Source organism: Lathamus discolor, chromosome 1 (genome assembly GCF_037157495.1).
Source record: "Lathamus discolor isolate bLatDis1 chromosome 1, bLatDis1.hap1, whole genome shotgun sequence".
Taxonomy (NCBI): Eukaryota; Metazoa; Chordata; class Aves; order Psittaciformes; family Psittacidae; genus Lathamus; species Lathamus discolor.
In genome coordinates, this window is record NC_088884.1 from 65700814 (window position 1) to 65722915 (window position 22102).

At 40.0% G+C, this 22102-nt stretch overlaps 2 long non-coding RNA genes across 7 annotated transcripts; one reads left to right on the plus strand and one right to left on the minus strand.

Moving 5' to 3' along the window:
• The first annotated feature begins 328 nt into the window (after positions 1 to 328).
• LOC136012432 (uncharacterized) lies at positions 329 to 17099 on the plus strand. Of its 5 annotated transcripts, XR_010611742.1 has the most exons (5): positions 329 to 347; positions 424 to 520; positions 6562 to 6636; positions 9708 to 9851; positions 10646 to 11512. It is a non-coding gene; the product is annotated as an uncharacterized LOC136012432 (long non-coding RNA). The 5 variants fall into 5 exon arrangements; XR_010611754.1 differs by lacking the exons at positions 329 to 347; positions 10646 to 11512 and adding an exon at positions 14915 to 17099 and having other exon boundaries at positions 361 to 520; XR_010611760.1 differs by lacking the exons at positions 329 to 347; positions 10646 to 11512 and adding an exon at positions 16942 to 17099 and having other exon boundaries at positions 362 to 520.
• Positions 15551 to 21447, minus strand: LOC136012464 (uncharacterized). Of its 2 annotated transcripts, none has more exons than XR_010611770.1 (3): positions 21232 to 21447; positions 20817 to 20983; positions 15551 to 17784 (listed from the first exon to the last, which is right to left on the minus strand). It is a non-coding gene; the product is annotated as an uncharacterized LOC136012464 (long non-coding RNA). The 2 variants fall into 2 exon arrangements; XR_010611776.1 differs by having other exon boundaries at positions 15551 to 17787.
• Between the last annotated feature and the right edge of the window lie 655 nt (positions 21448 to 22102).

Here is a 22102-nt window from a genome sequence, read left to right on the forward strand (position 1 = left end):
CTGCCTATGGCAGTGGGGTTGGAACTAGATGATCTTGAGGTCCTTTCCAACCCTAACTATTCTATGATTCTATATACATACTCAGAGTGTTGCCAGCTCAGGTTCTAAATGAAAATGTGTGAGGTGAAGGTCACAATTTATGAAAAAGTTGATAGAAATTGCAGGTATGCGGTTTTTAGTAGAAGTGCACCAAGAGAAGTGGCTGAGAATTCAGAAATGTTTATCAGAAGCTACAAGGAGAGAATTTACATTAAAAAAAAAAAAAAAAAGAAAGAAAGAAAGAAAAAAGAAGTGTCTCATTTCCTTCCGGTTTACAGACATCTAAACATTTCTTTTGGCCTAATGTGGTACGATGGGTGGGGTGAGGCCAGAAAGGGTGTGATATGGGGTACTACTTCTTCAATGAGTCCATTTTGATTGCAGATCTGAAAGCTTCTTTTCAAAATGGCAAGTGAGGTGGTTTATGCGGAGGTATTGCCAAAGGAAAGAGTTCATTTTACTTCACAAACTTCAGATACAGGTAAGAAATGGTCATCTTAATATTACTTTTCCACCGCTTGGTGACACATTCTGAAAACTTTAATTTGTTCTTAAATCGAAGCGTGAAGCTAAGTCATGCTGAAAGCATTTTTGTAACTACTAATCTCCATCTCTGTTTATTATAAATCTATTTGCTTGGCAAATTCATATTTTTTAATAGAAGTAATATTGACTTCTAGCAAAAGTAAAGAATGACCTTTAAAATCGCATTCTGGATTTCAGTAGTATGGCTGAAATGTGCTGTTTCTGAAACACATTAATGATCAAACATTGGAGATACTAATACAGAGTATTGGAAACATTGGCAGTTACAGTACACTGATAGCACTGAATGGGCTTCTCTCTCCTGCAATACATTTGCATTTTATATTTTAATTCGATTAATTTTCTAAACACCAGAAATATTTTAAATTGTAAAATGGTAGTTCTTTCTTTCTCTTTTCTTTTTTCTTTTCTTTTTTTCTTTCCTTTTCTTTTCTTTTTTTCTTTTCTTTCCTTTTCTTTTCTTTCTTTTCTTTTCTTTTCTTTTCTTTTCTTTTCTTTTCTTTTCTTTTCTTTTCTTTTCTTTTCTTTTCTTTTCTTTTCTTTTCTTTTCTTTTCTTTTCTTTTCTTTTCTTTTCTTTTCTTTCTTTTCTTTTTTCTTTTCTTTTCTTTTCTTTTCTTTTCTTTTCTTTTCTTTTCTTTTCTTTTCTTTTCTTTTCTTTTCTTTTCTTTTCTTTTCTTTTCTTTTCTTTTCTTTCTTTTCTTTTTTCTTTTCTTTCCTTTTCTTTTCTTTTTTTCTTTTCTTTCCTTTTCTTTTCTTTCTTTTCTTTTCTTTTCTTTTCTTTTCTTTTCTTTTCTTTTCTTTTCTTTTCTTTTCTTTTCTTTTCTTTTCTTTTCTTTTCTTTTCTTTTCTTTTCTTTTCTTTTCTTTCTTTTCTTTTTTCTTTTCTTTTCTTTTCTTTTCTTTTCTTTTCTTTTCTTTTCTTTTCTTTTCTTTTCTTTTCTTTTCTTTTCTTTTCTTTTCTTTTCTTTTCTTTTCTTTACTTTTCTTTTCTTTTCTCTTCTCTTCTCTTTTCTTTTCTTTTTTTCTTCTCTTTTCTTTTCTTTTTTCTTTTATTCTTTTCTCCTTTTCTTTTTTCTTTTCTTTTCTTGTATTCTTTTCTCCTTTTCTTTTCTTTTCCTTTTCTTTTCTTTTTACTTTTTTCTTTTTTTTTTTCTTTTCTACTTTCTTTCTCCCTTTTTCCCTTTTCCAAAAATCTATTTTCAAGAAATAAATAAATCCCAAAAATTTATTTTCAAGAAATAAAGCACAAAATATAACAATTAATGGATATGATTAGGAAAACTTCATGTTTTTTAAACAAAGTGCCAAGTTTAATTTTTTAAATTCTGATAAATAAATTGATATTTGCTAGTTATAAGACAATTAAGTGTGGGAAATTTATTTAAAATTATAATAATCAGAGGTCACAGTATGAAAGGAAAATGTGTCCTGAATATGTTAGCAAAGAAAAAATTATTCTATAAGAAAACGTTTTGTAGATTCCTCCTTAGGACACGGTATTAAAAGTACAGGTATGACCTCCTTGTCTTTCATGTGTTAACTCAGTTTGCCCCTTAGATTGTGTGATCAGTTCACGGTAAAAAAGCAGTATTGCCAGGACAATCTCCATTACTGCAGTGTAGAACTACGCCATAAGTACTTACAGAAAAGCACACACATGCCCCGTAGAACCAAACATTTGTACAAAATGTTTCAAAATTTGAGAGCATAAAAGTCTGTTCCATATTTTTTATTTTTCTCACCTGAAACTATTATTTAAATGTACAGTTGTATTTTATAGTCCCAGGTGCTTTCATGCAGCTTCATAATGAACTTCAATGAATTATGCTTAGAAATTGCTGTTGTAAGTGATCCTGAGAGCCCTCTAACCCAGTAACGTACTTGTGAAAGTCACCAGGATGAGAAGCTTGGAAAGAGAGTGCCTAAGAAAAAAGAATTATGGCCAATTATGGGGCTAATTCTGTAACCAAATTCCAGGCAAAATGTATTTCTTGTGTTTTAGAGTGTGACAACATGGTGTTTACCCCTCCATAAGCTTTTGGGAAAACCTTTTCAATTGCAATGACTATATGCTTGTTACTTCTGTGAATCTTGCATCCCTTGTGGTGTCCTAAGAAATGCTTTTCTTTAGTAACATCCTAAAACAATTTTTCCTACAAGATGACAGTAATATCTTTCATGAAGAAATACTTTGATATTGAATTCTTAAAACTATCAGTGTGTCCTAGTTATAAAGTAAAAAAAACCCTATCTGTATGATTATAGAAATATATTCTTTCATGTTAGGGTGGTGAGACACTGGAATTGGTTGCCCAGGGAGGTTGTGAGTGCTCCATCCCTGGCAGTGTTCAAGGCCAGGTTGGATGAAGCCTTGTGTGGGATGGTTTAGTGAGAGGTGTCCCTGTCCATGGCAGGGGGGTTGGAACTAGATGATCTTGAGGTCCTTTACAACCCTAACTATTCTATGATTCTATATAAACATATATAGGATATAAAGAATATATAGTATATAATATAAAATACATAGTATATAGTATGTACCATATAATATACAATACATAACATATAGTATGTAATCTGTAATCTAGAATATATAATGTTAAATGTATAACATGCATATATAATTTATTATATGTAGTATAAATATATATAACATAAAATGTTTTTGTGTTCTTATGTATGTACATTTCCATTATATATTTTTACAATATCTTCGATTTCCACATGTACTCAATTGCTTTCATAGTTAAGAGCATGAGCTAAGCGAAATTGTAGTCCTCATTGTCTGCCAAACGCTGTTAACTGCTCTGACTCCTTGACTGCTGCGCAAGCAAGATGCTGTGTTCAGCATGGCAGGGATTTGATAGTGCTTGGCACTAAAAAAGGTTTAGATTCAGTATTTTTCATAAGCCTAAGGTAGACCTCAGCAGCTTTGACAATCCTTAGGAGGTTGCTTTTCTTCAGGCAAACGATTGGTATTTTCTGTGCTACAGTGAGTTCAGAGAGTTAAGTTCGCTGTCACCCACCTGCCTGAAAAAGCTCAAAGGAAGCAGTTGCTGTCTTACTCCATGCATATTTTACATTAGATCATTGATACAGCAAGACTTGGAAAGGCTAAAGTTGCTCCTGTGAGACAGGAATAATAGCCTCGGCCAGCAAAGAAAAGGGGTTTCATACTGCCCTTCCTCTGAGCATGTTTTGGAGAGACTTCAGTATTTGTGCTGTCTTATCTGATTACATAGCTCTCAGTTTGGTCTGCTTCCCCACACCCACTATGCCTGTCCCCTGGCTAGTCTGCACCCTGCTTCTCCTCTTCCTTCGGTCCCCTTCTACTTCCTTGATTGTTATGGATGTGGTGGATAGAGTTTAATCTCAATGTTTCTGGCCTTGACCTACATTTTGCACTGCTGAAGTCTGCATTTGCTCCTGTTCCCCATGGCACTTTAGAGGATAATCTGATTTTTCTGTTAAGAAAAACACCCATCTTATTTCAGACACTATCAGCAAGCAAATTTGATGTAAGTAGCTCTTGGGAAATTAGGCAAAACATGCAAAGCAGGCAACCTGCAAGGCAGTGTTGATATAAAAATATAGCTTTTTCTTCCTTCCTTCCTCTGCCACACCTAGCCAAAACTGCTGGGGTCAGTCAGGCATGTCCCATAGCATACTGCTTCCCCTCTCCCCTTTACTCTGACAGTTCATCTGCAGGTTTAATATCACAAGATGGAGGATATACTGTGACATTAGGAAGTTCACCACCTCATTAAGTCTCTAGTCATCTTCCTTTTCCCAAGAGTTTTTCTAATTGTACAATAGTGATGATTTGGGCCAACAGTCCTGCAGACACCCTCTGGGCAGTGAGATGTCTTCTGAGAGTACCTTTAAGTTTATAAATTTGAAAGCACTGCCTATGTGATGCAGCTCTTAATAGAGGTCAGGTACTTAAACATCATCTTTGCCTTGACTGAGCTTTAACACTGCCCACGGAGCTAAACAGCCAAAAGAGGCCACTCCTTTTACAGTTATAGTGAAACAGATCTCTTCTGTTATGCAGATGGCCAGTGTAAGCATCCATACATAATGACAGATAAGTATAGACAAAACCTCCTAAGATAAGGAGAGCAATGCTTAGCTCTTGATGTTAAAGCAAAGCAACCTCAGAAATCCACCCACTTTCTCAGGAAAATGGCTGCTACTGAAAATCCTGTTGCCACTTCCTTTTCCAGCCCAACTTGGCATTAAGTGTTGGCAAAACTGCCCAGGTGACCAAGCACTCCGGAGAGCCTCTCAGATGAAAACTCTTCCTTGTTGAAGCTTGGGCAGGCTGGAAATGTATGGGTTTCCAGGCAACCCCACTCCTGTGGGAAACTGCCCCTGACAACAGTTTTAATGCTCTCCCTTGATTGTAAAACTCTTGTAACACATGACTGAAAACATTCTTTTAATGGTTGCAACCATGCTGGTGGTTACCAGGGCATATGAGGGGTTTGTACTGACTGACCACCAGATATGTAATGGGGAGATCTCCAGCAGCCCCTGGTATGCGCATTGACCTCTGCCCTGTCAAATTTGAAAGCCTAATATGAGATAGTACTACAGAAGGTGCCAGAGTGCCTGCCACATGCTCCACATGTAGCAAGAGGCAATCCTTTTGCATTTGGAAGGCATGTCTCCCAGTAATAGAAAAGCTAAGGCTTATTTTGCCTGAATGTGCTCTGTCTAAAGGCAGCCATGTCTTAGCCTGGTATGTGAAATGTGGGTGTCCAAGCCCAGGGGAATGGGTGTCTCAATTCAGTGGAGGATGAAGGCTGCTGCAATTTGAGTGGTGGTGCCAACTCTGCGTCAAAGATGTAAAGTTTCCTTTGCAAATGGCTCTTAGTCATGGAAAGCATGTGTCCAGGGCACTGACAGAGGATAGGACCTCCTCTGCTGACAAATGAGAGTGGTCATGAATTAAACAAAGCAATAAAGATTCAGATAAGTCTATTCTTAAGTCTTCTCTGGACAAGTTTCTGTGTTCTGTGACTAGCAATGGGAGCCCGGGGGTGGGGGGGGAGCAGTCAGGGGGGAAAGGAAGTCCTGGCTGAGAATTGACTATACACAAGCCTACCCCTTTTTTGAGGAGAAAGCTGAATTAATGGTTTGTACTGAAAATCTGTGCTCTGTCTGCAGTAGTGCTTACCAGTGATTAATTAAAACCTCATTTAAATACATGGAAGAATGAACTTGAGGAACAAAAAATCTGTGGATGAAATGGAAACAGTATGTTTATATTTCGCATAATATTTTACATTTGGTGGTTTACTCTGAATTGTTAAAAAATCTATTTAATTTATAAGTGATTGAAAAGCAGCTTGTCTCTGCTCTGTGCACATGCATAGTTTTGTTCCAATAGGAATTGTGCTCCTCTTTATAAAAGAAGACACAGTAGAAAACGGGTGTGCTTCATACCCATGTGCAAGATCTGAATTCACTTGGAAGAAAAGGTTTATTGAGAAGTAAATAGTAAAAAAAAATTAGCCAAAAATGTTGCCATTGATTGACTTCTGCTTGCAGATTGACTGAACGTATACATGCATGTCTAAGATATGGAATACTAAGAAAGAAACTGAACTAATAATAGTTTAGTGTGTGATAATCTACAGTCACTTAAAGGGGTTTTTAATTTTCTAAAATTTAACAAGTTAATAACGTATGTTATTTATTTGGAAAACTGCACAGCAGGACACTTATTTGCATGTACTTTTCCATGTTTTCCACTTATTTGCATTAACTGCTTTTTGTCACATTCATTCAATGACACACAAATATCTAGAAAAGAAAAAACAAACCAAAAAACCACAACCTCTCTTGTGTATGCTTGGTCTTCCCACTGTCTCAGAGAAGGACTGATGCCGTAGGGTACTGGATGCAATGAGAATGGCAAAGGCTGACTTTGGGCAGGTTATCTAATCATAGCACTTCTTGTCTTTACAGGTGATACAACCACATACACGGAGGTGAATGTGAAATGGCACAGACCTGACAGCACACCCAAGACTGCACATGCAGGTACTGCAGCACTGCAGGACACTTCACATTTTCTCAGTGTGTTTTATCCTCTTCGTATACCATTATAATTACGTCTAGGGGAGGAGTTTCTCAGGGCTAAGTGCCCAAAGAGGTGTTGATATGATCTAGGCAAATTAAAAGACCTTCAAAAGCTTTCCCAGCTGCTGGTTTTCCCAGTGAGTGCCTGAAGGCTACTGGTGACAGTGTGTTCAGTGTCAGCAAGTGGAGTCACAGCCCCCAGGTTTCCATTAGGCTGAACTTTCTGTGCCTCAGCCCCAGCTAAGGCTGTGAGGATCCACAGGGCTGGTGTCCCTTTCCTCTGGGACTCAAGTCAAGTGAGCCTTGGGCTTATTTCTGTGCTACCCATACAGACAGCATCTGGGAGCAAAAGGCGGCCCCAGGGCCTGTTGGTGCAGATGGATTTCCCTGCATAGGCCTCAGTGCAAACCATGCTGGACCAAACCAGCCCCTGGCCACTTTACCTCCTTTGGGCTCCATGAGACCTCCTCTGCCTGTGCATTCTGTTTCAGAAATGCCTGTATTTAAAAGGCTGTGTTGTACCTCACCAAAGTGTGTGGGTTTTTTAAAAGCACGGCACAGACAACATTGCAATATGCTGCTGGGAGCATAATAAGGGGTCTCAGGTAGATCATGGGAACATCCACTGGGGCTGTTGCTGGACATCAGTTCTGGGTGTAAAAGAGGGAGTAAAATCTGGGAGTAAAAACTGTGGGAAAAGAATGGTTCTCGGCAATATGACTTGCTTCCTTCTGAGAAGCGACCAGATAGCTCATCCCAGAAGGATCCCAGAAGAAAATGAACATGCACCACGCAGTCAGTGTAGTCCACTGGATGTCCAGGACCTGGCAGCAGGAAAAACTGCCATTACATGCCTCTAGTGAGTTAGACCCACATAAAACACAGCAACTCTCCACCCAGCCAGCAGCACACTTTTCCAGGTATGGGACAGTACGACTTACTATGTTTGCTGCAGGTGATTTTGATCCATTTTTGCCTGCTTCCCACTCCTGAGGGATGCTCAGAACATGTGGTTAAAATGCATTTTGCAATAAAGGCACTTGCAAACTCTTCTGCTCTTTTTAGCAACAATTTCTGTCAATTGTTTTTCATTCCCAAATACATTAGGGTGAATGAACAGGTCAGAAATAGTATTTAAAGCACAGAAAATTAGTTACTTTCAGAAAGTGATAGCTAGAAAGCAAAAATTAGGTTTTGAAAAGTTATTTGCAAGATAAATTACATCTATCTTTTCTTAAGTAAAAATCTTAAGATGCTTTAAACTGTTTTCTCAAACTGTGTAACCAGTCCTGAAAGTAAATTTGATTCTTCAAAGTGAAAGAATATATTGGGCATGAGTTTTAACTCGTGAAAAAGAAGAAGAAAAGGAAAGAAAATTTGTGCAATTCATAAGAACAATTAAGGTATTTATAGATGAAATGTTAGCAGAAAATGCTAGTGAGAACAAATGTTTCCATTTGTGGCTTAATTTGGCCTTACCACAAGGAAAAGGAAACTGAAAGCTTCTGATGGTCTTTCTGATTAAAAGTAGCAGTCAGGCAGACAAGAGAATGGGCCCAGTGGAGATCTCAGTCCTGCTGTTACAAAGGCAAAACCAATTTCTTGCTTTCATTTAAATGTCCTCTGGTTTTATACCAGTGAAACCAGGACTGGACTACAGCATGAAAAGTGTTGTCAGTAATGCTGTTTTGATGTATCGCTATCAGCCCACCTGTTTGTTGGCTGCCTTTTTATATCCCAGTTCGCCCTTCCTTCCTTCCCTTCTCTAATTCTGCCTACACTGCCTGTATGTCCAGGTGATCAGACTTTCGTTCAAGGAATTTCACAAGCCGTATGATATGTATACAGATAAATGCGATAGGTGAGCCTTGTCCCTTCCCATTCTTCACTGAAATCTCTTTAAAATCACAGAAGTCAGGTGTTTGATCTAATTCTAGATTGTTGGGGTTTTTTACCATACAGATCAGCCTAGAAAGTGTTAAGGAATGAGGATCAAAAGAACACAATGGTCCTGGGCAGGATTACAGTTGGAACCAAAAATGATGGAGGCAGGAATTTGACTAAATAAACATGCACTGCTTTGTTATGCTTAAAAAGGATAATCATCTGGGGAAAGAATCTCTAGAATTTCAAATTACCCATAAAACTTTTTGTTAAAGCCTGTATGTGAACTTCAGGATTTCCTTGTGGGTCTTCAGTTGTGTAACCTCAGAAAAATAGCCCATAGTAGCATGAGCCTTGCAAGCTATTCTCCAAGGGAAAGGCAGGGTATATTCCAGAGCGAGAAGCACTGGCAGTGCTGTGCAGGGCTTACAGGCAAACTGCATGGCAAAGTGTTCTTACAGCAGTGTTAGCAAAGCTGTCCACTGCCACAGAAGTTGGTTGAGAGCTCACATTTCTAAACATCTTCTTAACAGCTATAATGATAAAAACTAGGACTGACCCTGAAAATGTGATTTTATATATAAACATACATATAGACAGGTTTATATACATATAAATACATATTTATATTATACATATTTATATATATTATATATATTTATATTATACATATATTATATTATAAATATACATAAATTATATTATATATTATATATTTATATTATACATATTTAATACATATTATATACATATAAACCTACTTTATATATTTATATATAAATATATAAATATATAAAGTGATGGGATTTTTTTTCTACTTAATACCTAAAATGCTGGGACCCACTGCTTTCCAGTTTTCAGGCATTTGGTTTTTGGTTAAGAAAAGAATTTCCAAAGCAAGATTTAGCTTCTACAGGTACACTTAGCTGAAAAAACTTCAAAAAGTTTTCAGCTGCTTTTGCAGCACGCTGAGAATATCCTCACGAACTTGCTCTTCACTTCGCACAGGTGCTAGATCTATAGCACACAATGCAACACATTCCTGCCGAAGGCCTAGCTACAATGATTTCGCATACTCCCATAGCTCAGAACAACAGCTGGCTTGCTTCTGACTGTGATGAGACCCCTCTCCCTTATTCTTTTGGCAGTGACCTGTTTGGAGAACTCACACTGGTGTTACGTTGCTGTCACCCTATACTTCACTGCAGTGATTCTGCTCATCACTGTCATCCTCTTGGCAGTGAAATGTCACAGCCTCTGAGACAGATGCTGCCGTCCTCCTGATGCACAGAGTAAGCCATTTTTATATTTATGTTTTCATACAATACGTTTGCGTTTATCAGAGGAGATGCAAGGAAGCATCCCAAGCCAAATGCTAAAGTCACCATCACAAATTCAACCAGCCAGCCATTCACAGTGACACTAGATATCTAGCTGCTTCTGTATGCTGCAATTAACGGAGCAGCTTCAGCAGAACTGTAGGTATTGTTCCTGCTGCTTTTACTGCAAGAAATTTAATAACTTAATCATAGATGTCTCGCAGCTGTGGAGTGAAATAATGCCTCAGGTCTGCCATGACAAGAAACAAGCACACGGCTGGGTGCAGCTGGAGGTTGACACTAGGGTTGACAACCAGGATTGACAGTAACCTGGTGAAGGGACAGGAGACAAGCCACTTGTGTTGTTCAGTCTGGGATTTGAAGGAAACCAAGAGAACAGTTGTCTGATTTGGATTAGGTATGTCAGTGAACAGCCCTCCAGAGAAAACCTTCCCATCTGCACCTAGTGCTTCCTGTAGAAATACAAAGCACGTTTAATTAATCCTCCAGGCCACTTTCTCTGGAAGCCATCACTGACCATGCTGAAGACACCATGCCCCATACCATGCCAGGACCAGTGCCCCTGTCACTGAACATCTCACAAGTCATATGTCTGCATGACCATGCCTCCATCCCAATGCATGGCATGTCTTACCATGGTCCTTACGGCAAATAAGTGCCCTCTCTTTACTCGCAGGACACTCACAGCAGACTGAACTTCAGTGAGGTACTCTACTTCTGTTGGCTTTTGATTCTCTTATTTCCAGATAACTCGGCAGAGGAAGGCTCTGTTTCCTCAGCAAAACAAGACATAATGCTTGTTTATTTTTACATTATTTTCTCTGAAGAGACCTTTATGAAAGAAGACATGCCATCAGTCAGATCACTCTTCAGTTACATCTTCCAGGGTCTCCATTAAACCTCTAATCTCTCCATATATGGACAAAACATATATTATTACTTGGAATTTGCTTAATCCTATAATACCAGCAACCATCCAATTATAACAGTGCATGCACCAAGGCATGAGCTCAAGCTGCTGCTTTGAAAGTTGAATTTGGATCTTGTCTAGACAACACAACTGACCCTGTGGACCGGTTTGAGACATCACTTTTATTTCACACCTGACTTGATTTTGCAATAATCTGCAATATAAATAAGCTTTTAGATTAGGAATGTGTAAGTGCAAAAATTAATAGATAAAACAGGGAATGTGAAAGGTTGCACTGAACTTTTTAATGAAGCCTAGGTTTGGATGTGATTTTTCTTCTCCCAACAGCTTTTAGTGGGATTTATATGAAAGGGGTGTTGAAAATTCAAGAAACTGTATTTGTTTAGTAGAGAAGTCTCATTCTTATCCCCCCACTGTCTTGAACAAAATGATTTTGTTCTACTTGTCCAGAAGAGCTTCTCACAGAGATACAATATGTTGTTTCTGTCTTGAGGCAGTAATTCATTCTGTATTTGTTTTGTTTTGGGATGGTTTTTTTTCCAAATCCTGTAGCTTCAGTTAGATCAGTCCTGCACTGGAACTGAGCCACCTTAGGGTTGAGATGCATTTATCTGTAATTATTATGTTTTATTATTTTTCATATGTACCAGAAGTCAATAAAGAGATTTAGTAAAGCACTTAATATGCTGGTGGTTATTCTGATGTTAGTCAGACTAGAAGAAATATAACATTCAGTATTTGTATGGCTGTAACACCTCTGAGCTGTTGTCATAAAGCAGGATGCTGCCCTGGTAAGTACTAAAGACAGAATCCCTGCCCCATGGAGCAGAGCCACCATATGAATAGTAGAAGAAAATGGCTGGGTTTCTTCAGATCATCCTTTTGCTTGCCAGATGCTCTGGGGTAAATCCAGGTCTTCAAATACCATGGAAAAAGTAGTGTTTAAAAAACAAAGATAAGAAAAGAATAGGTGGCCGGTAACATTTTGATCTGAAATGGACCTGCATGTTTTTGTCATTCACTAACTTGATCTGATTTAGCTGGAAGAATCTCAAGATAGATATCTCACGTCAGACTCCCAGATAACCCCTACAACCCAGTGAAGTTCCCAGTCCAAATTACTTACCTCCAGCTTTCTTTAGAAGCAAGAAAAAAGCCACAGTCTTCAAGAGCTAAAGAGATGTGGTTTTCCATACATAACTTGTTCAGTAATAGCAGATTATTGAAAAGGAACATGGAGCAGCAGTCATTAATTCCTGGCATGCAGGCCCTACTAAGCAGAAAGTCATTATTTCAGAACCAAGGAGCTGAACTGAACACACATCTACACAGATGCTGCATATGCAAATGAAGCAAAGGGAAAGGCATTTCAGGACCAATGACAAAGTATCACTGATTATAAACCAGAAAGGGACTCACCAGATAACACAAACTCCAGTTACTGCAGGCAGATCTACAGGAATTTCAGGGGCAAGTCCTAGCATCTCAAAGGCAACCACCTGAATTGTTCAGACAACTGGGTAAGAAGCATGTATATACTGCCCACTGACTCTGAAGGGGAAAAGTACTCTTATTAAAATGAGGAGTTTCAACTAAAACTGAAGTGACTGGGATATCTTGCTGGTTACTGAGAATCTGGGACACCAACCAAAACCCATCATGATTTTGGCAATCCACTATAGCATTTAAGGCTAGTTTAACAAACTTAAACCTGAGCTTCATGCTCCATGGGCAGAGAATACAATTGTGTTCACTGAATCTGGGTGGGTTTTTCAATGTTTATAACCTAACTAGCGATGCTGTAATGGAAAGTATTTCCCAGCTGATGGCTCTTGGCAGACAGAAAGCTACACATGGGCAGGTTTGCAGCTGGTTCTTGCAGATCCCTTTGGGCTTCAGTTACTTTTTTGGCCAGTGCAGCCACACCAGTTGATCAGCTCTCTGCTTCATCAGCCTGGTTGTTCTCAGGGACAGCTTGTGATGGTTTCTCATTCTAACAATATTAAGGATATGGGCAAACAAAACGACTCTCTCCTTGCAACTGTTTCATGCTCACACCCTCCTACTCCAGAACATAAAGGCAAACTCCTTCTTAAACACTGCCTGAGAGGAAAATGCCCTATCTGTTACTGAGTTGTTTAAACCAGGTTGTGTGGCCATTGGTAATATATATGACATCACAGTATGACACATGATATCTAAACAATCATATGTGACTGTATGATAAATCTGTATGTCATGTATGTGACTACATGGTAAATCTGGCACTAGGGAGTTGTCTCCTTTGTTTCCTCTCCCTTTCCTTTTCCCTGGAGCTTCCACAATTCCTTATATTGCATTCTTTCACCCTCTGGCTTCAGACACATCCCCAGGGCTATGAGTAAGACTCATTCCTGCTGAGGCTTGGCCTCTTTTTTCCTGGACTTTCAGCTATTCTTTCAGACCTGGCTGATAAGCACCATCCTTCTTATTTGTGGACACAGTAATGCATGCATAAAGACTGAAGGAGATAATGAAAAGAATGCAAACAAGACACTAAAAGGACAACCTTGATTAAACTGCACAGACTAAGGGAAACATTTCAGGACCTTGATGAAAGCAAATAGAAAAATGTAAAAAGAACAACTAAAATCCTAAACTAGGGGTAGCTTCAAACCATTTTCTGTGGAAATTTGGCACACTCTTTTTAAAGGGCGCAGTGTGGGAATAGGAGGGACAGGAGCTCGCCTGAAGAAGGAGGTACTATCATCCATCTTTTCAATCCTGTACACCTTCTTTCCTAGACAGCCAAATTCTGAGCTAGCAGAACACTCAATATTCGGGCTCTGCTTAGCAATTCTCACCACTGCATAAATTCCTGAGAGAAATTGTAACAAAGTCTACTTACGTGGAAAGCAACAGAAATGCTGTTGTGGCTAATAGGTGGCATCAAGTCACCAAGTGAGAACTTGGTTAGAAAAAGCTCTCTACCTGCCTATGCAGAAAATCATCCTAGAGCCAAGCCATCTTTACAGGCAGGAGAACCTCAGAGTGGAGATCTGATCCCAGTTGCGTCCTGCTTCCATGCACGTGAAAGATAGACAGCTAACTGTGCTTGGGCAGCAAGGGAGCCATGGCACGTCCTTGCAAGTCCTCCAGCAGAAATGCTTGGGAGACTGATGATCTGGTTAGGACCTGTGCTGTGAACATGGAGAAACTTTCATGAGCTGTACTGCTTCATTTTGTACCTTTCATACGGCTTGCATGCCTGCAGCTGGATATTTGGTGTGCACATGCTCAAGATGTGTTGCTCTTCAGAAATAAGCCAAAGACTTCATCACTTCCTGGACTTCCAGTGCCTTGGAATGGTAAAACTCACACAGCTCCCCCTAAATGACAGACTATATCGTAGCCTGCTGTCTTCGAAATAAATCAGCTAACCACTTATCTGCACAGCTGGACTCTCTAGTCCATATAGGCAATCTTCCTTATAGGTAGGGGACTTGAATAGTTCACTCTTAAATGTCTTTTCTTTTTGTTACAATAAGGTTCACTGGGGAGGAGAGCTTTCTTCAAACACATTCAGATCTCTTCCTCTCTACTCTGTCTGCCATGGGGGCTTCATTCAAGACAGCAGTAACATTAGAAAAAGTGGTGATACAAACACAAGGTAACCTTAGCACATTTTGAAGTTCATTGATATTTCAGAGGAGAGATTTCACCTAGAACCCTTTCTTGCTTCAAGCTAAGAATTGGCTTGTCTGCATTCCTGAAGCAGCAAATTCAGTGACTGCAATACCACATGACCAGGCTGTACAAGATGCTCAATGATGGATAATGATGGATAAGAATCAGGCAACCCTAGATGCCTTATTCATCAAACCTAGGTTTTCTCCCTGAATGAGTTGGTAGTATTAAAGTACTGCAGAAGTCTCAAATGTATCTTGCATTGCTTCTTGAATCTAAGCCACCCTCTGTACTGAACAGAAAACTACCTGACTCCTGTGGTCTGGACTATCCCTGAACTCCAAGGATATTTTCAGAGCTGTATCATCAGGGTATTACTGTTCTGGTCCATTCAGACAAGCTTCCTTTGTTTTCACAGAGGGCAAGCTGGGGACCAGCTCTGTGGATACATATGTTCTTCAACAATACATCTGGGTTTGTTTTTTTTCTTTTTTCTAATTGCAGTATCCTAGTCCTATGTCTAGGGGTGCAAGTTCAAGATGATCCTCCTCTGCAAATAAAGTATGCATTGTCTTGTATGTTACTGTACTCCTCAGGGACTGGGGGAAGGCAGATGGTCTCCTAGTGCTTTTAGTTCTAATTTTCCCAAATGTAACTTTGACACAAAGGTGTGGAAAACCAACACACGGCCCTGGCTCCCAGGGGTGTGCTAGAGGATGATGAAGTAAACCAGAACATCATACAATTTCACTATACTCCATTCTGTAATCCCAAATGAATTAGGAGCTGAACAGAGCATTGGAGAAATATCACCTCATTTTGTATGTTTTGTGCACTTATGCATGAATGTTTCTCATGGTGATTCTGGTATCTTGGAATCTGGAAAACCAAATGGGGACCTTAGTGGAGGAGACGTGGAATCTAGTTTACGAATGGTCAGCTGGGCTGGTGGCACAGTGGGCAATCACATGGTAAGTGAATTCTGTTTCTTTGCTTCTTCCTGTTACTTTCTTACAGCTTTTCTTTAGTTATTGACCAAAAGATAGACAGGGAGGTCAAATATATCCTCTGTTCAACTCTTTTTTTATTAGGATAGTTGGAATTTGGTGAAGAAGGGGTGGTTCCCATAGTCAGCCACTCCTCAGCCATACACACCGTACCCCAGAGACTTTGTTAGGACACTGGAAAGAGAAATTGTGCTGTGGGGAAAAGTCCACTATTAGAGTCATCAGTTTTGCTTCAAGGAGGATAAAGTACTGAATGATCAAATTTTATGTTACAAAGCATTTGGGGCAAAAATGGTGTTCCTCAAAATATTTATTTTCACTACAAATTAAGATGTGCTTTTATTTTAATTGGTTTATATTTTTGTATTTTATTTCTCTACTGGAATACAGAAAGGCAAGACCACGAGGGACCCTGTAAGACCACCCAGGAGAGTCCAGACCTCTATGTATTAAAGGGAACTCTGCCTGAAAGTGCACCACAAGCAACACAAGATCTGTAGTGCTTTAGATTTTTCTGGAACTAAGAAAATACATTTTTAAATGAAAACTTGAAACTCTTTTCCCGAAACTAAGACAGGATATTAACTTCATTCTTTATGACTTAGTAATGCTTTGATGCAAGCATTGGGAAGGTTTTTTTGATCGATCAGAATTTAAATACAGAAAAATATTCCATTAGAAAGTTTCTAGCCAGCATAGCCTAGACGAACTCCATACACTGGCATTACCCCTTATTAAAATAATTACATGTTTAATCACTGAGTTCAGCCCTGCTTTTGTTCTTTGCAGCTACATCCAGCATGTCTGAAGAAAACTGGATTGGATCGGAGAAGAGTATTTGAATTCTCTTCTTGGTATCCTACTTTTCTTGAAGAAAAAAGAAAAAAATCAGTTTTACCTTTGATATATGTTTCTTATATTAAATACAGGTGCTTTAGATGGGTAATGCATTTATGCTGAATTGCCACTGCAGGCAGTGCACTTGTTCATCGTATTAAGACAAAATTTTTTAACTGTCTCCAAGTGGAGATTTCTTTGGTAAAATGAAAGTCAGCTTAGATCTACGTCAGCTTTGGTTGGCAGAACTTTTGGATCCATCTGACCTTATCCCACTACTCAATGATATGGCAACACAGAGAACAACATCCCATGTACTGTTACTTTTAATATCTGATGCTTTGGTGTCAGCCCATCCTGGAGTTCTGGATATGAGGAGTCAAGCTACAGATCGCTGCTAGTACCAACGCTTTGCCTCTTTATCCTGCAACTTGATTCAGTGGGACAATTTGTCTCCTAAATATTTATGCTATTAAATATAATTCGCATTGCAGTTCTGCACCTAATCTATTTATCTAGGTTACGTCTGAAATATACACCTAAACTTCACTGTGCAATTAACATTTTTCAATCATTTTGTCTTTTTTCTCTCCCTCTGTAGTGTATTACACAACTGTACCACAGTGGAAGTAAACAGCCATTTTCCCAACATTTCATTTATATAAAAGGAAAATTCAAGCCACAACATGAAAAGCATTTCCCCTGATGAACAGAAGCACATAAAGCTTTAATAAAAGAGTGTTCTTGAATTTGTTAAAATCCTCGTGTCTGTGATGATTTTCTTCACCATTTCTTAGAGTGAAAATGTTCATGGGGCATGATCATGTCATAACAGACCTATTTTATAGCTTTCCTTGGTGTGTCAGAGTGACAGTCTAGAGTGATTAATCATCAACAGCTTTTGTCTGTGCTCACCCTACAGATTCTGCAAAGCTGGAATAAGGTGAGCTGGAGACTACCATTTTTTGGGCCTCATCTCAAGGATGGTTTATAGAATGACAGTCGCCCTTGTGCTCAGATCCGGATGATGATGAGAGATGTCACTGACAGCAGAAGTTTGAACAGCAGGACTTCTGTTAGTTGGTGACAACTAATGAAAATAACAGAGTCAGCCCTGTTCTTGGAGCTATATATGGTTTTGCAGGGGAAGCAGCTGAAGTTTCCACGCACTAACTGAAGAAGCCTGGAGCTTTTCTGTAGTGTAGAAGGACTATCAGAGTAGGAATCTACTTCCACCTGAGACAAACTGGATGGGTCTACTGAGAGATAATGTACAATAATTAAAATATTTTAAGATTTTCCATGCTATTAATCATTCTCCAATATAAACTCCACTGATAGATGACATAACAAACACAAGGCACACTGCAAGTTGTGAAGAGACTAAAACAGTGTTAAAGCTGCCTCTTGTCCAGAGATTGCATACCATGTTTGCCTTCTTCACCTGCTGGGATAAAAATCACACACAAAAAATGAGGAAGTTATTATTAAAATGTAACAATGAAACAATTTGTTCATTAGTAAATTTCAGAGGGATTCCTGAACTTCCTGTGCTTCTGAGCATGACTCATGGCAAAAGGCTGAAGTTCAATTTTCTTGATCCGTTTGCCCTCAAAGTCTATTTCAGAGCCTTATGTATCTAACTTGCAGGATTATTTTTCCCCTATATGTGAGACTAAAACATCTTTTAATCTACATCAAGAGATAGTCCATCCAGCTCCCAAATTCCTTAAGATCAGCGCAGTTAAGAACAACTGGTTTCTGGCTTGCTTCCACATCCTGAGCTCCCTGAAACCTTCTGTATCTTCAGTTTTAGGCACTTCTTCAGCCTCCTGTTGGCTTCAGGTCCGGGTTCCTGCAAAGCTGCTGTCCCTGGCTGGCTGTGCTGTCTCTAACTGCAGGTTCAAACATTACTGAGTTTGAAAGCTTGATTCAGCAGTAGAAGTAACTCTTGGACCCTTGAGAGTTACAGGGGTTGCAGTAGAAGCTGGATTAGTCCTCACATGCTTGCAGCACTCCTTCTGTGTTTAGGTGCAACAGTGATTAGTTTTCTTAGTCCCAGCTGTACAGAGAGGAGACAATTTGAAGATACTTGGAAATTTAAGAAAGAATTTCTACAATTCGATGAAAACCATGTATTTAAAAAAAAATTGCCTTTCGCAACATGTTCTTGAAGCCATATCCTTATGTACATTCAGTTTAAAAAACATATTTCTAAGCTGATTTCAGTGTGTGCTTTTATTATGGACTCTTAGCTCTTTCCTCATAACAATGGTCAAACTGCTCCACAGTTTTTATGCAGACCTCATGTAACTCCAAGGTTTTGGCTTTTTTTTTTTTTTTTCCCCGGAGGATCAGGCCCCCATGCTCATTCAGTTGTGCTTGCAGAGGAAGCCAGTGAATAAACAGCAAATAATAAAACACAGCCCCTAAAACTGAAATTGTGAAACACCGTAACACCCAACCTGAGATGGTAGCAAGTGCAGTTGAGGTAGGATGGCAGACATGCATCCTCAATAATGTATAGATCTCAGCTCTGATGTTAGAGCAGGTCTGTCTGCATGTTCTCTCCTGGGTTACAATTTCCCTTTTCAGCAAATGCATGTGCCTTAATAACTGACATTAGAGAAATATGTAAGGAGATAGGTTTGTTCTGTGGTGTCAGGGTATTTCATAGACCTGAAAGTGGAGACTCATGCAAAAGTCTCTTCATATTCCCTTGCTTCTTATTTTAAATCTCAATGGTATCTAGGGTTGAGATAGTCATGCAGCACCAAGAAAAATAAACATCTTGCACAACTGTATAAAATGTGTTGTGTTTAAGAAGGGGGTAACAAAGAGCGAGCTCAGCCTACAGCACATGAGTTTGCTGTGAATGCTAAAATAAGACACTTCCTCTGTCAAACCCAGAAATGCAAAAACACCAGAGATATAACTGGTGTTTTCCAGGAGAGCAAACTGACAAAGGCAAGCCTGTGAGCACAGCTTATATTGCATCCCTAACCTGTGTCAGAAAAGTTTGGAATAGCTGAGGAATCCATACACGACGGAATCCAATCACCTGATGTGACCTGCAGCACCAGCGAGAGTAACAGAATCCCCTTCATTTACTTTTTGTGGGAAAGCTGGTTTGTGGCACATCTGTTTTACAGATCTTGCTGCTTACTCTCTTTCAAACTTACCCTGGCCTTCCTCTCTTCAGGATGAAGACACAGCCCACAAAGCCAGAAATCACTCCAAGATACAGGCAAAAGCATGAGCCTGGACATTTAGCAAGTGGAAGGCAAGCAGATAGGAATATTAGATGGGCAACAGAAGAAAGTGCAAGCTGCAGATAATACAAAGTAATCAGTGATGTGTCAGAACCACAGAACAGGGATGCTAAGTGACTTGGAACAAAGCACAACAAGGTGATAGTTAAGTGACAAGCAAGATCAAGGTACCTGAGAAAGGGGGGTTTCAGTGAGGAAGAACACTGGGGATTAATAAACAACGCATTTCCACTGTGTTTAATTCTCTCTTCATAATTTCATCTTTTCCCTTAGAGGAAATTTCTTTCTTTTTTTCACTGCTTCCTCTCTGGGATTGCATCAGTTATGTGGCAGAAGAGCTGGGCACCAAGGAGACCATGGGAGCTCAGAGTCTTATGTAGAAACACTAGATTGGTCACCTTTTAATTCTTTGCACGCATACTGGCTGAAGCCCATGCCAGTCTTACACAGGCTGTAATCAGCACTCTGTGGTATTCCATAACAGAGTTTGTACAGGGTCTATCAGATTCCAGTTTGAAACCATATTCTTCTGCAGATACTGTTGTTTACTAGTGCCTCCTTATCTTTCCATTAAAATGCTTCATAATTTCTGCATGTTTAATCCAGCACCTGGGGTTGGGGGGGTTGTTTCTTTTCCTAAGAGCTGAGCAGATGGGCCTTGTATTATGAAGAGTACATGAGTACTGAACAGGAAGAGGAGACACTTTCTGGTAAGCAAAGAAATTGAGACCAGGCTTTGGCATCACAGCCCTGAGATCTTCTAACGTCATGTCAAAATATCCTTACTTTGTGCTTGTTTGGAACCCCTTACAAATATTGAAGGCTCAACTTTGTACAGCTAGTCTTGATGCCAGATCAGTCATTATCTGACCTTCCACAGCTGTAAAAAATCACGGGCTTAATTGCTGTCCCACATTGATTCATCAGAAATCAGACCTTGTGCACAACTCAGTACTGCTCCTTAACCCTTCAGGACCCAGGTCTGATATTAATGACCACACAGTTATCACCTCACCCTGTCTAAACCAGGAAAAAGAGTATTCAAAAGAATATATAGCCTTTAATTAAGATATTTCAATCACCTCTAGTGTCTCATATTGTTAATTAAGGTAAGTCATTTGAATTCTGGCAGTTGCTTTCCTCAAGGAGGAAAGACAACTTCCTGATGAGGGGAATTAGAAGGTAGACCTCTGAAGGCACTCACCTCTTTGTGGATGTTTAATAGGGGTTTTAGGCACACTGCAGCAGGTGACTCCTGAGATGTTCACAGTTTGAGAAGGCAGTCATAGAATATCTAAGAGCAATACCCTGGGATTCGATGGGGCCGCTCATAAAGGCAGCAGGCTCAAATCAGGGTGATCTGGACAGGCTCTTTACAAGAAATGGGGAGGAAGACGAGAATTGTGGTGTAATTAAGGCCGACTGCTTTTTTTTTAACTCTAGGAAATAATAAATAAACTAGTCTTATTTCAGGCCAATATAATAACATGCAAAAGAATTATTAAAAGTCAGGACCCATCCAGAAAACTCCACACCCCCTCCCAAACTGGGGTTATAAAGCAACGTATTAAATTCTGTTAGATGAGCTTACAGCATGCAAAAACAAACCCCAAAACAACCTTATCCGTGCTTTTAGACTTCTTCGGGCCTGGCCGCAGAATCTGGAAATACCAAAGCCGAGGCTACGCTGGGAGCGGCCCCCTCCGGCAGCACCAGCCGGGCAAGGCGGCTCCAGCTGGAGAGGGGGGATCGCTGCCCCCGGGCTAAGCTTCTGCAACCAGCGAGCAGCCTAAGAGGGGAATTTCAGCTGCCTGTGAAATGCGGGAATGTGCTTTTGGATGGCCCCGGGCGTGCATCCCCTCTGCCCCCCCGCCCCCTTTCGGCCCCGCTGCTCCTCAAGTAGCGGCGCCGCCGAGTTCTCCGCCCCACCGGGCTCTCGCAGCGGGCTATGGCGAGGGCAACGCTGCTCCTCCTGGCTTGGGTGGCCCCAGTGCTGGCCTTCCCCACGGCGGCACCAGGTAAGCGGGGACCGGGGTGAGCTGAGGTGGCGTGACCGCCTGGCGGGACCCTGGGTGGATGCCTCCTCGGTGTGTGTGTGCTGGCAGCGAGGCGAGGGCGCCCGGGGCATCCAGCGTGGTGGGGTTTGTTTGGGTAGAGCAGCTTTCCCCAAACAGCGGTATCCGTGTGTGTGTGTGCGTGTGAAATTCGTATTTCACCCAGTTTTCTACTGAGGAACATATCATTAAGGTACTGGATGAGTTTCTACCTAAATTACATTATTTCCTGGAAGCATGGTATCCCATGGAAGCATGCTAGTGCAGTGTTAGTGATATTAAATGAATACATGTCTAAAACATGGCCTTAGGCCATGTTTTTGCTAGGGGCCCTTCCCTGGCATCCCCATCTTCATGGGTTTGCTTGCAGGTGGCGGTTACATGCTGTGCTCCCTCTTCCCTTCAGTTGAGATAAATCTTGCAATGGCTGAATTCC